The 13,135-nt window shown below is 42.4% G+C and overlaps 1 pseudogene; it reads right to left on the bottom strand.

The window, feature by feature from the left end:
* The window catches only part of LOC128660017 (zinc finger protein 850-like), a 283,899-nt pseudogene extending 271,676 nt beyond the window's left edge, over positions 1 to 12,223 (bottom strand).
* Between the last annotated feature and the right edge of the window lie 912 nt (positions 12,224 to 13,135).

Genomic DNA, 13,135 nt, shown 5'->3' with positions numbered 1-13,135 from the left:
TGACATAAACAGCAGCAGCTGAAGGTGCAGAATACACTCACTAAGGTCTTTACTAACAACAAGAATCAGTCACAGATCAGTGGGATAAACGTTCTGATGATAAACAGGTGCAGCTAATAGAAATAAGAAATGTATTATAAAATAACCTCATCTTTACTATAATCGCGTTTGTAATGCGTCTGTCGCCAGTTGGGAACGCATCCTCAAAGGAATGTTGGCGCAGCCCTGTGGATTCCGAAAATGGCAGGGTAGTCAAACCCACCCTGCTATTTTCGGAATCTACCTGGATGCAGTATAGGCAAACCCGAACCCTTTAAAGAAAAAAAACATGCAACCGTCCACACAAAATAACTAAAAAACACGTAACCATGGGGGAATCGAAAACAAAAAAGAGGATTTTCAATATAATTGTGCATCTATAGCCAGATATGATATGATTATTTGCTGTATTGTAAGTTTCATATAAAATGTATGCATCCTTTTTCCTCAATAAAAATAAATTTAAAAAAAAAACAAAACACGTAACCGCCTGCAAGAAATAAAAATGAAAACACGTAACCACACGCAAGTATAACAAAAAAAAACTAACCTCCCGCACAAAGTATTAACAAACACCTAAACCGCAACCCCCCACATCGCAAAATAATAAAGTAATTAACCCCTAATCTGCAAATAACATAATTAAAATATTAACCCCTTAACCGTCAACCACCCACATCGCAATAAACCTAATTAACTTATTAACCCTTAAACCCCCACATCTCAATAAACCTAATTAACCTTTTAACCCCTAAACCGCCAAACACCCACATCACAATAAACCTAATTAACCCATTAACCCCTTAAACCCCACATCGCAATAACCCTAATATATTAACCCCTAAACTGCCAACCCCCAAACAATGCAAATAACTAATTTAATTACTAAGCCCCCTAACCTAACACCCCCCTTTATTAACCCCAATTACTACTAAATTACAATTAAAATATAAAAAAACACATTAAATTACAAAAATAAAAAAAGTCTAACACAGAAAAAAATAAAGAAAATTATCAAGAAATTAAAAAAATATACCTATGAAGATAAAAAGCCCCCCAAAATAAAAACACCCCCTAATCTAAACTATCAATAGCCCTTAAAAAGGCCTTTTGTAGGGCATTGTCCTAAATTAAACGTCTCTTTTACCTCTAAAAATACTAAGTCCCCCCTAACAGTAAAAGCCCCCCACCCTAACCCCCAAAATAAAAAAAAGCCTAACACTAAAAAAAACATAATTTATGCTTACCTGATAAATTCCTTTCTTCTGTTGTGTGATCAGTCCACGGGTCATCATTACTTCTGGGATATAACTCCTCCCCAACAGGAAATGCAAGAGGATTCACCCAGCAGAGCTGTATATAGCTCCTCCCCTCTACGTCACTCCCAGTCATTCGACCAAGGACCAACGAGAAAGGAGAAACCAAGGGTGAAGTGGTGACTGGAGTATAATTTAAAAAATATTTACCTGCCTTAAAAAACAGGGCGGGCCGTGGACTGATCACACAACAGAAGAAAGGAATTTATCAGGTAAGCATAAATTATGTTTTCTTCTGTTATGTGTGATCAGTCCACGGGTCATCATTACTTCTGGGATACCAATACCAAAGCAAAAGTACACGGATGACGGGAGGGATAGGCAGACTCATTATACAGAAGGAACCACTGCCTGAAGAACCTTTCTCCCAAAAATAGCCTCCGAAGAAGCAAAAGTGTCAAATTTGTAAAATTTGGAAAAAGTATGGAGCGAAGACCAAGTTGCAGCCTTGCAAATCTGTTCAACAGAGGCCTCATTCTTAAAGGCCCAAGTGGAAGCCACAGCTCTAGTAGAATGAGCTGTAATTCTTTCAGGAGGCTGCTGTCCAGCAGTCTCATAGGCTAAACGAATTATGCTACGAAGCCAGAAAGAAAGAGAGGTAGCCGAAGCCTTTTGACCTCTCCTCTGACCAGAGTACACGACAAACAGGGAAGACGTTTGTCGAAATTCCTTAGTTGCCTGCAGATAGAACTTTAGGGCACGAACTACATCCAGATTGTGCAGAAGACGTTCCTTCTTTGAAGAAGGATTTGGGCACAAAGAAGGAACAACAATCTCTTGATTGATGTTCCTGTTAGTGACTACCTTAGGTAAGAACCCAGGTTTAGTACGCAGAACTACCTTATCTGAATGAAAAATCAAATAAGGAGAATCACAATGTAAGGCTGATAACTCAGAGACTCTTCGAGCCGAAGAAATAGCCATTAAAAATAAAACTTTCCAAGATAACAACTTTATATCAATGGAATGAAGGGGTTCAAACGGAACTCCTTGTAAAACGTTAAGAACAAGGTTTAAACTCCATGGCGGAGCAACAGTTTTAAACACAGGCTTGATCCTAGCTAAAGCCTGACAAAAAGCCTGGACGTCTGGATTTTCTGACAGACGCTTGTGCAACAAAATGGACAGAGCTGAGATCTGTCCCTTTAATGAACTAGCCGATAAACCCTTTTCTAAACCTTCTTGTAGAAAGGACAAAATCCTAGGAATCCTAACCTTACTCCAAGAGTAACCTTCGGATTCGCACCAATATAGGTATTTACGCCATATCTTATGGTAAATCCTTCTGGTAACAGGCTTCCTAGCCTGTATCAGGGTATCAATAACCGACTCAGAAAAACCACGTTTTGATAAAATCAAGCGTTCAATTTCCAAGCAGTCAGCTTCAGAGAAGTTAGATTTTGATGTTTGAATGGACCCTGAATCAGAAGGTCCTGTTTCAGAGGCAGAGACCAAGGCGGACAGGATGACATGTCCACTAGGTCTGCATACCAAGTCCTGCGTGGCCATGCAGGCGCTATTAGAATCACTGATGCTCTCTCCTGTTTGATTCTGGCAATCAATCGAGGAAGCATCGGGAAGGGTGGAAACACATAAGCCATCCCGAAGGTCCAAGGTGCTGTCAAAGCATCTATCAGAACCGCTCCCGGATCCCTGGATCTGGACCCGTAGCGAGGAAGTTTGGCGTTCTGACGAGACGCCATAAGATCTATCTCTGGTTTGCCCCAACGTCGAAGTATTTGGGCAAAGACCTCCGGATGAAGTTCCCACTCCCCCGGATGAAAAGTCTGACGACTTAAGAAATCCGCCTCCCAGTTCTCCACTCCCGGGATGTGGATTGCTGACAGGTGGCAAGAGTGAGACTCTGCCCAGCGAATTATCTTTGATACTTCCATCATTGCTAGGGAGCTTCTTGTCCCTCCCTGATGGTTGATGTAAGCTACAGTCGTGATGTTGTCCGACTGAAACCTGATGAACCCCCGAGTTGTTAACTGGGGCCAAGCCAGAAGGGCATTGAGAACTGCTCTCAATTCCAGAATGTTTATTGGAAGGAGACTCTCCTCCTGATTCCATAGTCCCTGAGCCTTCAGAGAATTCCAGACAGCGCCCCAACCTAGTAGGCTGGCGTCTGTTGTTACAATTGTCCAGTCTGGTCTGCTGAATGGCATCCCCCTGGACAGATGTGGCCGATAAAGCCACCACAGAAGAGAATTTCTGGTCTCTTGATCCAGATTCAGAGTAGGGGACAAATCTGAGTAATCCCCATTCCACTGACTTAGCATGCACAATTGCAGCGGTCTGAGGTGTAGGCGTGCAAAGGGGACTATGTCCATTGCCGCTACCATTAAGCCGATCACCTCCATGCATTGAGCTACTGACGGGTGTTGAATGGAATGAAGGACACGGCATGCATTTTGAAGCTTTGTTAACCTGTCTTCTGTCAGGTAAATCTTCATTTCTACAGAATCTATCAGAGTCCCCAAGAAGGGAACTCTTGTGAGTGGAAAGAGAGAACTCTTCTTTTCGTTCACCTTCCATCCATGCGACCTTCGAAATGCCAGTACTAACTCTGTACGAGACTTGGCAGTTTGAAAGCTTGACGCTTGTATCAGGATGTCGTCCAGGTACGGAGCTACCGAAATTCCTCGCGGTCTTAGAACCGCTAGAAGAGTACCCAGAACCTTTGTGAAGATTCTTGGAGCCGTAGCCAAACCGAAACGGAAGAGCTACAAATTGGTAATGCCTGTCTAGAAAGGCAAACCTTAGATACCGGTAATGATCTTTGTGAATCGGTATGTGAAGGTAAGCATCCTTTAAATCCACTGTGGTCATGTACTGACCTTTTTGGATCATGGGTAAAATTGTCCGAATAGTTTCCATTTTGAACGATGGAACTCTTAGGAATTTGTTTAGGATCTTTAAATCCAAAATTGGCCTGAAAGTTCCCTCTTTTTTGGGAACTACAAACAGATTTGAGTAAAACCCTTGTCCTTGTTCCGACCGCGGAACCGGATGGATCACTCCCATTAATAAAAGATCTTGTACGCAGCGTAGAAACGCTTCTTTCTTTATTTGGTTTGTTGACAACCTTGACAGATGAAATCTCCCTTTTGGGGGAGAGAATTTGAAGTCCAGAAGGTATCCCTGAGATATGATCTCTAGCGCCCAGGGATCCTGAACATCTCTTGCCCAAGCCTGGGCGAAGAGAGAAAGTCTGCCCCCCACTAGATCCGGTCCCGGATCGGGGGCCCTCGATTCATGCTGTCTTAGGGGCAGCAGCAGGTTTCCTGGCCTGCTTGCCCTTGTTCCAGGACTGGTTAGGTCTCCAGCCTTGTCTGTAACGAGCAACAGCTCCTTCCTGTTTTGGTGCAGAGGAAGTTGATGCTGCTCCTGCTTTGAAATTACGAAAGGAATGAAAATTAGACTGTCTAGTCTTAGCTTTGGCTTTGTCCTGAGGCAGGGCATGGCCTTTACCTCCTGTAATGTCAGCGATAATCTCCTTTAACCCGGGCCCGAATAAGGTCTGTCCCTTGAAAGGTATATTAAGCAATTTAGATTTAGAAGTAACATCAGCTGACCTGGATTTTATCCACAGAGCTCTGCGTGCCTGAATGGCGAATCCTGAATTCTTAGCCGTAAGTTTGGTTAAATGTACTACGGCTTCCGAAATGAATGAATTAGCTAGTTTAAGGACTCTAAACCTGTCCGTAATCTCGTCCAGCGTAGCTGAACTAATGTTCTCTTCCAGAGACTCAATCCAGAATGCTGCAGCAGCCGTGACCGGCGCGATGCATGCAAGGGGTTGCAATATAAAACCTTGTTGAACAAACATTTTCTTAAGGTAACCCTCTAATTTTTTATCCATTGGATCTGAAAAAGCACAGCTATCCTCCACCGGGATAGTGGTACGCTTAGCTAAGGTAGAAACTGCTCCCTCCACCTTAGGGACCGTTTGCCATAAGTCCCGTGTGGTGGCGTCTATTGGAAACATTTTTCTAAATATTGGAGGGGGTGAGAACGGCACACCGGGTCTATCCCACTCCTTAGTAACAATTTCAGTTAGTCTCTTAGGTATAGGAAAAACATCAGTACTCGCCGGTACCGCAAAATATTTATCCAACCTACACATTTTCTCTGGTATTGCAACTGTGTTACAATCATTCAGAGCCGCTAAAACCTCCCCTAGTAATACACGGAGGTTCTCCAATTTAAATTTAAAATTTGAAATATCTGAATCCAATCTGTTTGGATCAGAACCGTCACCCACAGAATGAAGCTCTCCGTCCTCATGCTCTGCAAGCTGTGACGCAGTATCAGACATGGCCCTAGTATTATCAGCGCACTCTGTTCTCACCCCAGAGTGATCACGCTTGCCTCTTAGTTCTGGTAATTTAGCCAAAACTTCAGTCATAACAGTAGCCATATCTTGTAATGTTATCTGTAATGGCCGCCCAGATGTACTGGGCGCCACAATATCACGCACCTCCCGAGCGGGAGATGCAGGTACTGACACGTGAGGCGAGTTAGTCGGCATAACTCTCCCCTCGCTGTTTGGTGAAATTTGTTCAATTTGTACAGATTGGCTTTTATTTAAAGTGGCATCAATACAGTTAGTACATAAATTTCTATTGGGCTCCACCTTGGCATTGGAACAAATGACACAGGTATCTTCCTCTGAATCAGACATGTTTAACACACTAGCAAATAAACTTGCAACTTGGCTACAATTTTATTTAATAAAAACGTACTGTGCCTCAAAGAAACACTAGACGATTAATGACAGTTGAAATAATAAACTGAAAAACAGTTATAGCATCAATCCTTGTAAACAACACAACTTTAGCAAAGGTTTGTTCCCATTAGCAAAGCAAAAATAATTAAATCTGAAAGCATAAAAAATTACAGAGTAACGTTTTTTATCACAGTCAATATATAATTCTCACAGCTCTGCTGAGAGAATCTACCTCCCTCAAAAGAAGTTTTGACGACCCCTGAGTTCTGTAGAGATGAACCGGATCATGCAGGAAATACAATGAGTTACTGACTGGAAATTTTTGATGCGTAGCAAAGAGCGCCAAAAACGGCCCCTCCCCCTCACACACAGCAGTGAGAGAGAACAGAAACTGTCACAATTAGAACAAGCAACTGCCAAGTGGAAAAATAGTGCCCAAACATTTATTCACTCAGTACCTCACTAAATGTAAACGATTCTACATTCCAGCAAAAACGTTTAACATAATAAATACTTATTAAAAGATTTTTTGCACTTTTTACAGAGTAATTCCAGTGAAGTACCATTCCCAGAATACTGAAGTGTAGAGTATACATACATGACATTATATCGGTATGGCAGGATTTTCTCATCAATTCCATTGTCAGAAAATAAAAGCTGCTACATACCTCTATGCAGATTCATCTGCCCGCTGTCCCCTGATCTGAAGTTTACCTCTCCTCAGATGGCCGAGAAACAGCAATATGATCTTAACTACTCCGGCTAAAATCATAGTAAAACTCTGGTAGATTCTTCTTCAAACTCTGCCAGAGAGGTAATAACACACTCCGGTGCTATTGTAAAATAACAAACTTTTGATTGAAGTTATAAAAACTAAGTATAATCACCATAGTCCTCTCACACATCCTATCTAGTCGTTGGGTGCAAGAGAATGACTGGGAGTGACGTAGAGGGGAGGAGCTATATACAGCTCTGCTGGGTGAATCCTCTTGCATTTCCTGTTGGGGAGGAGTTATATCCCAGAAGTAATGATGACCCGTGGACTGATCACACATAACAGAAGAAAACTAAACTACCCATTTTATTTTTTTTGGGCTTGAAAAAAGCTGATTGCCCTTTTAAGGGCAGTAAAAGAGCTAAATGCCGTTTAAGAGCAATGCCTATACTAATGCCCCTTTAGGGGAAATGGGTAGTGAAGTTTTTTTATTTTGGAGAGTTTGGTGGGTGAAGGGGGTTTAGAGGTAAAAGAGCTAATTAACTTAAGGCAATGCCCTACAAATGGCCCTTTTAAGGGCTATTGGTAGTTTAGTAATTAGATTAGGCTGTGTTTTTATTTTGGGGGCTAATTTTTATTTTTATAGGGATATTAGTTTAGGTTTAATTTTTTTTTTTTTTTTTTTTATAAATAATTTTTATTGATTTTGAAGAAAAGAACATAAGCAAAAACAAAAACATTGGAGTATCTCTACACCGGCTTGATACAGCATATATGAGGCATACGTATCTTAGACAAAATTTCTAACATCATATTTTCAGGAGTTCCTTTTCTTACGAAAGAAAAAGACTAAAGCATATTAGTGCAAGAGTTCAGGAGTTCGTATCCCCTAGGGGAGCCATATGTTTTAAGTAGGCTTTTGGTTTTCCCTGTGTTAACCCCTGGGAGTCGTTGCAGTTTTACCTCTTCATAGCTCTTAGTAGGTGGTATAGAGGGCTCCATGTGCAGTAATTTCACAAACCAATAAATTCAAATAGACAAACTTAAACCTGAACACTTAGTATAGAATTGGAAAGAGGAGACAGATAAGAAAATAAAAGGATGAAAGAAGGAGGGGGGGGAGGGAGAGGGGAGGAAGCTGGGTAGAGACCTTTTTATAGCCTTGGTTGGATGTGTATGTTATGTCGTTGTCTGTGTCTGTTTAGTGATTTCTGTATGTGGTAGTGGCTTCACTAATGGAGTCCCAGTAAAATCTCAAATCTGCATAAAATGCAGACTTATTCCTTTTATAATATCCATATTCCTCGCAAGAAAGTATCTCGTCTGTTTTTTTTAGCCAAGCTTCTAGAGATGGAGTGATGGGAGATTTCCAATGTAGAGCAACAAGGGCTTTTGCGCAATTTAGTCCTATCCGTATTAGCGTTCTCCTAATTTTACATTGTAATGGAGGTGTCTCGTTCAAAAGAACTATTTGTGGGGTTAATGAAAAATCTGGCTCAGCCAGCTTCCGCAGAGTGGTTTCAATGCTCTGCCAGAAGGGGGCCAGCACATATGCAACATGGTGCCCCGCCCATCACATCCCCTCCAGCAAAAAGATGAAGAGGTAGGATAGATATTGTTTAGCCTGTTTGGAGTTAAATACCAGCGCATGAGGACTTTATAATTAAGCTCTATCATTTTGGGGGAAGTGGATGAGGTGCGCGTATTTTGGAAATTTTTTAGCCATTGTTTAGTATCTAGGGTTGTATTCAATTCCTGGTGCCATCTGTCAAGCGAAGCGCAGGTGACTGGGCATTTTGTAGCATGGTTTTCGCTAGTGACAGTGATCCTTTAGTGATCCTACCCGTCAGGCAGATTTGTTCGAATGGAGTTGGCTGTCTCAGTAGGTCTGACCTATAGTGTGCTGTCTGGAGGAAGTGTTGTAGTTGCGCATATCTTAACCAAGGAGCAAATGCACCGTGTAGTGTCTGCGATAATTCTGTTCGTGCCCTGAGTCTACCCTGAAAAAGTAACTGTGCTATGGGAACTGAATCTTGGAGTTCATTAACTACTGTTTCATGTTTTGGAGAGCCATACCCTCCCATGATTTCTATATTGGGGAAAATTGGAGTAAGTGGTGAGGTGGATGTGGACAGGGTCGGAGTCGACCTAATAAGGTGGTCCCATGTATTGAATATATGTTTGTATAATATAGAGGATGAGCATGCAGGGGTTCGTTTAGATCCAGGGAGCCAACAAAGGGGACCCGGATTAGGGGTTCTGAGTAGCTGAGAGTCAACTGTCACCCAAGCCTTGGAGTCTTTTCTACAATGCCAATCTATGATTCTTTGCAAGGCGACCGCTTGATAGTAAACGTTTATGTTTGGCAGCCCCAGCCCGCCACTTCGGAGGGGTCTATACATAGTTTCTCTTGATATCCTTGGGCGGAGACTGCCCCACACAAAAGCATTCACCGCCTTTTGTAATTGTTGTATATAGGACTTGGGAAGGGCAATCGGTAGTGCCTGCAGAATATAAAGGATTCTGGGTAGAATTGTCATTTTGATGGACTGTACCCTACCCCACCATGATAGTGGTTTGTCTTTCCATGATATTAGTGAGTGTTGGATAGAGTGTAGGAGGGGTTGATAATTGAGAGAGAACCACTTAGTTGGGTTAGAGGATAGCGTAATCCCCAGATATTTGAGGTGGGAATGTTGTATTTTGAATGGGCATGTTTTGGCAAAACTTATAAACTTGGAGGGAGTCATCGAGATATTTAGGATTTCAGATTTGGAATAGTTGATGAGGAAGTGTGAAAGTCTTCTGAAACTATTGAATTCTACAGTCAGTGCGGGTAGGGAAGATACAGGGTCAGAGAGGGTAAGTAAGATGTCATCTGCGAACATAGCGAGTTTATGTGTATTTGGGCCAATGGTTATTCCGTGGATATTTGGATTTAGCCTAATATGACTAGCTAATACCTCCATTGTAAGGACAAAAAGGATGGGGGAGAGGGGGCAACCCTGCCTCGTCCCGTTGCATATGTTAAACCTCTGTCAAAGGACCCCATTAGTGCATACTTTAGCTGAAGGACCATTATATAGGTGGTAAATGCGTTTAATCATCAATTCTCCAAAGCCAAATTGTTTTAGGGTGCCGTGTAGAAAGGGCCAATTTAGTCTATCAAAGGCCTTTTCCGCATCAGTGGAGACCAGGATCGTAGGGATTTTTAGTTTTTTCACGTATTCCACCAAATGGAGGGTACGAATCATATTATCCCTGGCCTCCCTGAGCGGAACAAAGCCGGCTTGATCAACATGGATAAGTGTAGTGAGTACCTTATTGATTCGGCTTGCAAGGATCTTGGCGTAAATTTTTATATCCCCATTTAGTAGGGAAATTGGGCGATAGTTACCTGGTTCTGTGGGGGACTTGCCTGGCTTGGGGAGGACCGAGATGTGTGCCTCTAAGAGGCTAGGGGAGAATTGTCCTTCTTTGTCTAGGGAGTTAAAGAGTTTGGTGAGGTGTGGAACTAAGATATTTTGAAATTGTTTATAGTTTAGTGACGAGAAGCCATCAGGACCTGGACTCTTGTGCAAGGGTGTCTCTTTTATGGCCAGAATAACCTCCTGTGGGGTGATAGGACTCTCCATTAGCCTCGAGATTTGTTCTGGTAATTTTGGGATGTTAGAATCCTGTATGTAAGTGTCTATGGCCACGTAATCCAAGGAGTGGGTCATCTCTGGGATGTTATAAAGGTTTTTGTAGTAGTCACTAAATATGTTTGCTATTGACTTACTATCGTAAATGTATTCTCCCTGGGCGGAGGGGTGTGCCAACTTGTGGGTGAAATTATTGTTCGTGCGGAGCTTTAACGCCCTTGCCAAGAGAGATCCTGCTCTATTGCCCTCCACAAAGTAGAGTTTTTTTAAGTAAATCGCCTTTCTCTGTGCTTCTTTATTGAGTAGATCATTTAGTTCTCGCCTAGTTTTAGTTAGCTGTAGTGTGTAGTGGGTGTGGCTGGGAGCTTGCATATGTAGATTTTCTATGTGTCTCAGTTGGTGCAGTAATTTGTTATATTTTGCGTTGTAATTCTTCCTAAGTATCGCCTTCTGTTTCATGAATTCTCCTCTGATTACCGCTTTGTGTGCTTCCCATAGCAAGCCAGGGGAGGTATTAGACTTGGTGTTATGCTTAAAGTAGTCCTTAAGTGTGTAAAGAATTTTATCCCGTATAGCTGGCTGTAAGAGAAGGGTTTCATCAAGACGCCAGATAGGTTCTGTCAATGGTTTGTCTGATAAAGTCAAAGACAAAGTCGTCATCGAGTGGTCTGACCATGGGGTCGGTAAAATTTCTGAGGATCTCGCTAGGGGTAGGCTCTGTTGGTCAATAAATATGTGGTCTATTCTAGAATAGGATTTTGGGGGGTTAGAGTAGAAGGTGTAGGACCTCTGTGATGAGTGCTGGATTCTCCAAACATCTAATAGTGTAGCTTCCCGAAGGGTCCTTATAATAGCACTTAGTGAGCTTCTGGGGACTGACCTCTTAGTGTTGGAACAGTCTAAAATCGGTTCCATAGCTATGTTACTATCTCCTGCTAAGATCACTGTTCCTTGCGCTACACCCAGTAAGACCTTAATCACTTTTTTAAAAAAACGGACCTGTCCTGAATTTGGAGCATAAATATTCACCAGTGTGATAGGTCTGTTATAAAGTGTGCCTAGTAGTATCAGGTATCGGCCTTCACTGTCTGTGTATTTTTGGGTAAGCTGGAAGGGGACACTACCACTGAACAATATGCCCACACCATTTCTCCTGGTGGGGGCTGAGCTAAAATAGCCTGTCGGAAACTGCCTAGAGGCGCACCTAGGTTCCATCTGTTTACAGAAGTGAGTCTCCTGTATGAAAATGATCTCCCCTCTATGTTTGCGAAACCAGTTGAGTGCTATCGATTTCTTGGTTGGGGAATTAAGGCCCTTCACATTTTGAGAAATGAGTAAAAGTTCAGGTGTCGCCATGTGTGTTACCAGCGTGTGTATCAATGTCGGATAGACTACATTGTATATGGGCCATCTTCCTAAGTGTCCTGTGGAGGGGGCTCTTTATTGCTAGGGGTGTCTCCTGTGAGGTATATATGGGTTTGTTATGTAGTGTAGAGTGTGGAGTGACATACCTGAGAGCTAGAGTAATTCTCTGTGCGTTTCCAGCTGGGATTCCGGTCTCGAGGGGGAGGGAGGTAGAAGAGGGAGAGTTGAGAGAGGGATAGAATGGCCTGGTGCGGAAATCTGTGATAACTGCAGAAGAGAGAAGGTAGAAAACATGAAAAACATCAAATAACCATAAACAATAGTACATACTTAACAAGTAACCATACCTAAAATGGTATGTCAAATGGGGGGGGGTGAATCATAGTAAAAAAAAGAAAATTACTATGATGGAGCAATTTCCATTTGGTGAAAGACTAACATTATAAGCTTAGGACTAAGGTAATTGGGCGAGGGCCTACGCTGTTAGTAGACATTTGAAGACACATATAACAAAGTCTCCTGTGGGGAAGGATACTATATAATTAACCAGGATTGAGCATAATCCAAGGAGTATGCTCCAATCAGCTTCCAGTTCCCAAGAGATTAGTCTCTTTAAAGTAGTAAGGTCAGGTTAGGTCTTCCTCAGTGGGATCAATCTGTCGAGAATCTCTGTTTGATTTCCTAGAGACTCTTATCCAGGGGGGTCTCTGAGGTTTAGGTACCTGATGAGCTGATGAGTCTTTTGGTGTTGGAGCAGGCTCTGCAGAGAGGACTGTTGGAAGAGGGATTTTCAGGCTCTTACAAAATTGCTCAAGGTCATCTGGAGAGCTATATGTGATAATTTGGGAATTGTGTAGAACCTTAATACAGAAGGGAAAGCCCCACCTATATGGAATCTTTAAGTCCTGTAGATGACCTGTTAGAAATCTCGCCTCCCGGCGTTTCGAGAGTGTGATCGTGCTCAAGTCCGCAAAGATTTGCACAGTATCCCCTTCAAATAGGATTTGACGCTGTTTACGGGAAGCCTCCATTATTCTTTCTTTATCTTTGAAGCTTTGGAACCTTATTATTATGTCCCTGGGTGGTTTATCATCAGGTGGCTTTGGGCGTAAAGCCCGATGAGCTCTGTCTAGTGCAATGTCTGGAGTTTCTTCCTGAAGAATGTACTGGAACAGTTGTTGTAGATGTTGTTGAATTTGAGAGGTAGAGACTGTCTCAGAGATGCCTCGCAGCCTGAGATTTTGCCGCCTCCCCCTGTTGTCTAAATCCTTGACTTGATTTTGTAACTGGCGTATCGTGTCGTCATGTACTTGAAGGGTGCGAT

The sequence above is a fragment of the Bombina bombina genome, chromosome 5 (genome assembly GCF_027579735.1).
Source record: "Bombina bombina isolate aBomBom1 chromosome 5, aBomBom1.pri, whole genome shotgun sequence".
NCBI classification, from domain to species: Eukaryota; Metazoa; Chordata; class Amphibia; order Anura; family Bombinatoridae; genus Bombina; species Bombina bombina.
The sequence above is the reverse complement of the archived record's forward strand: the minus strand, read 5'-3'. Positions and strand labels throughout refer to the sequence as shown.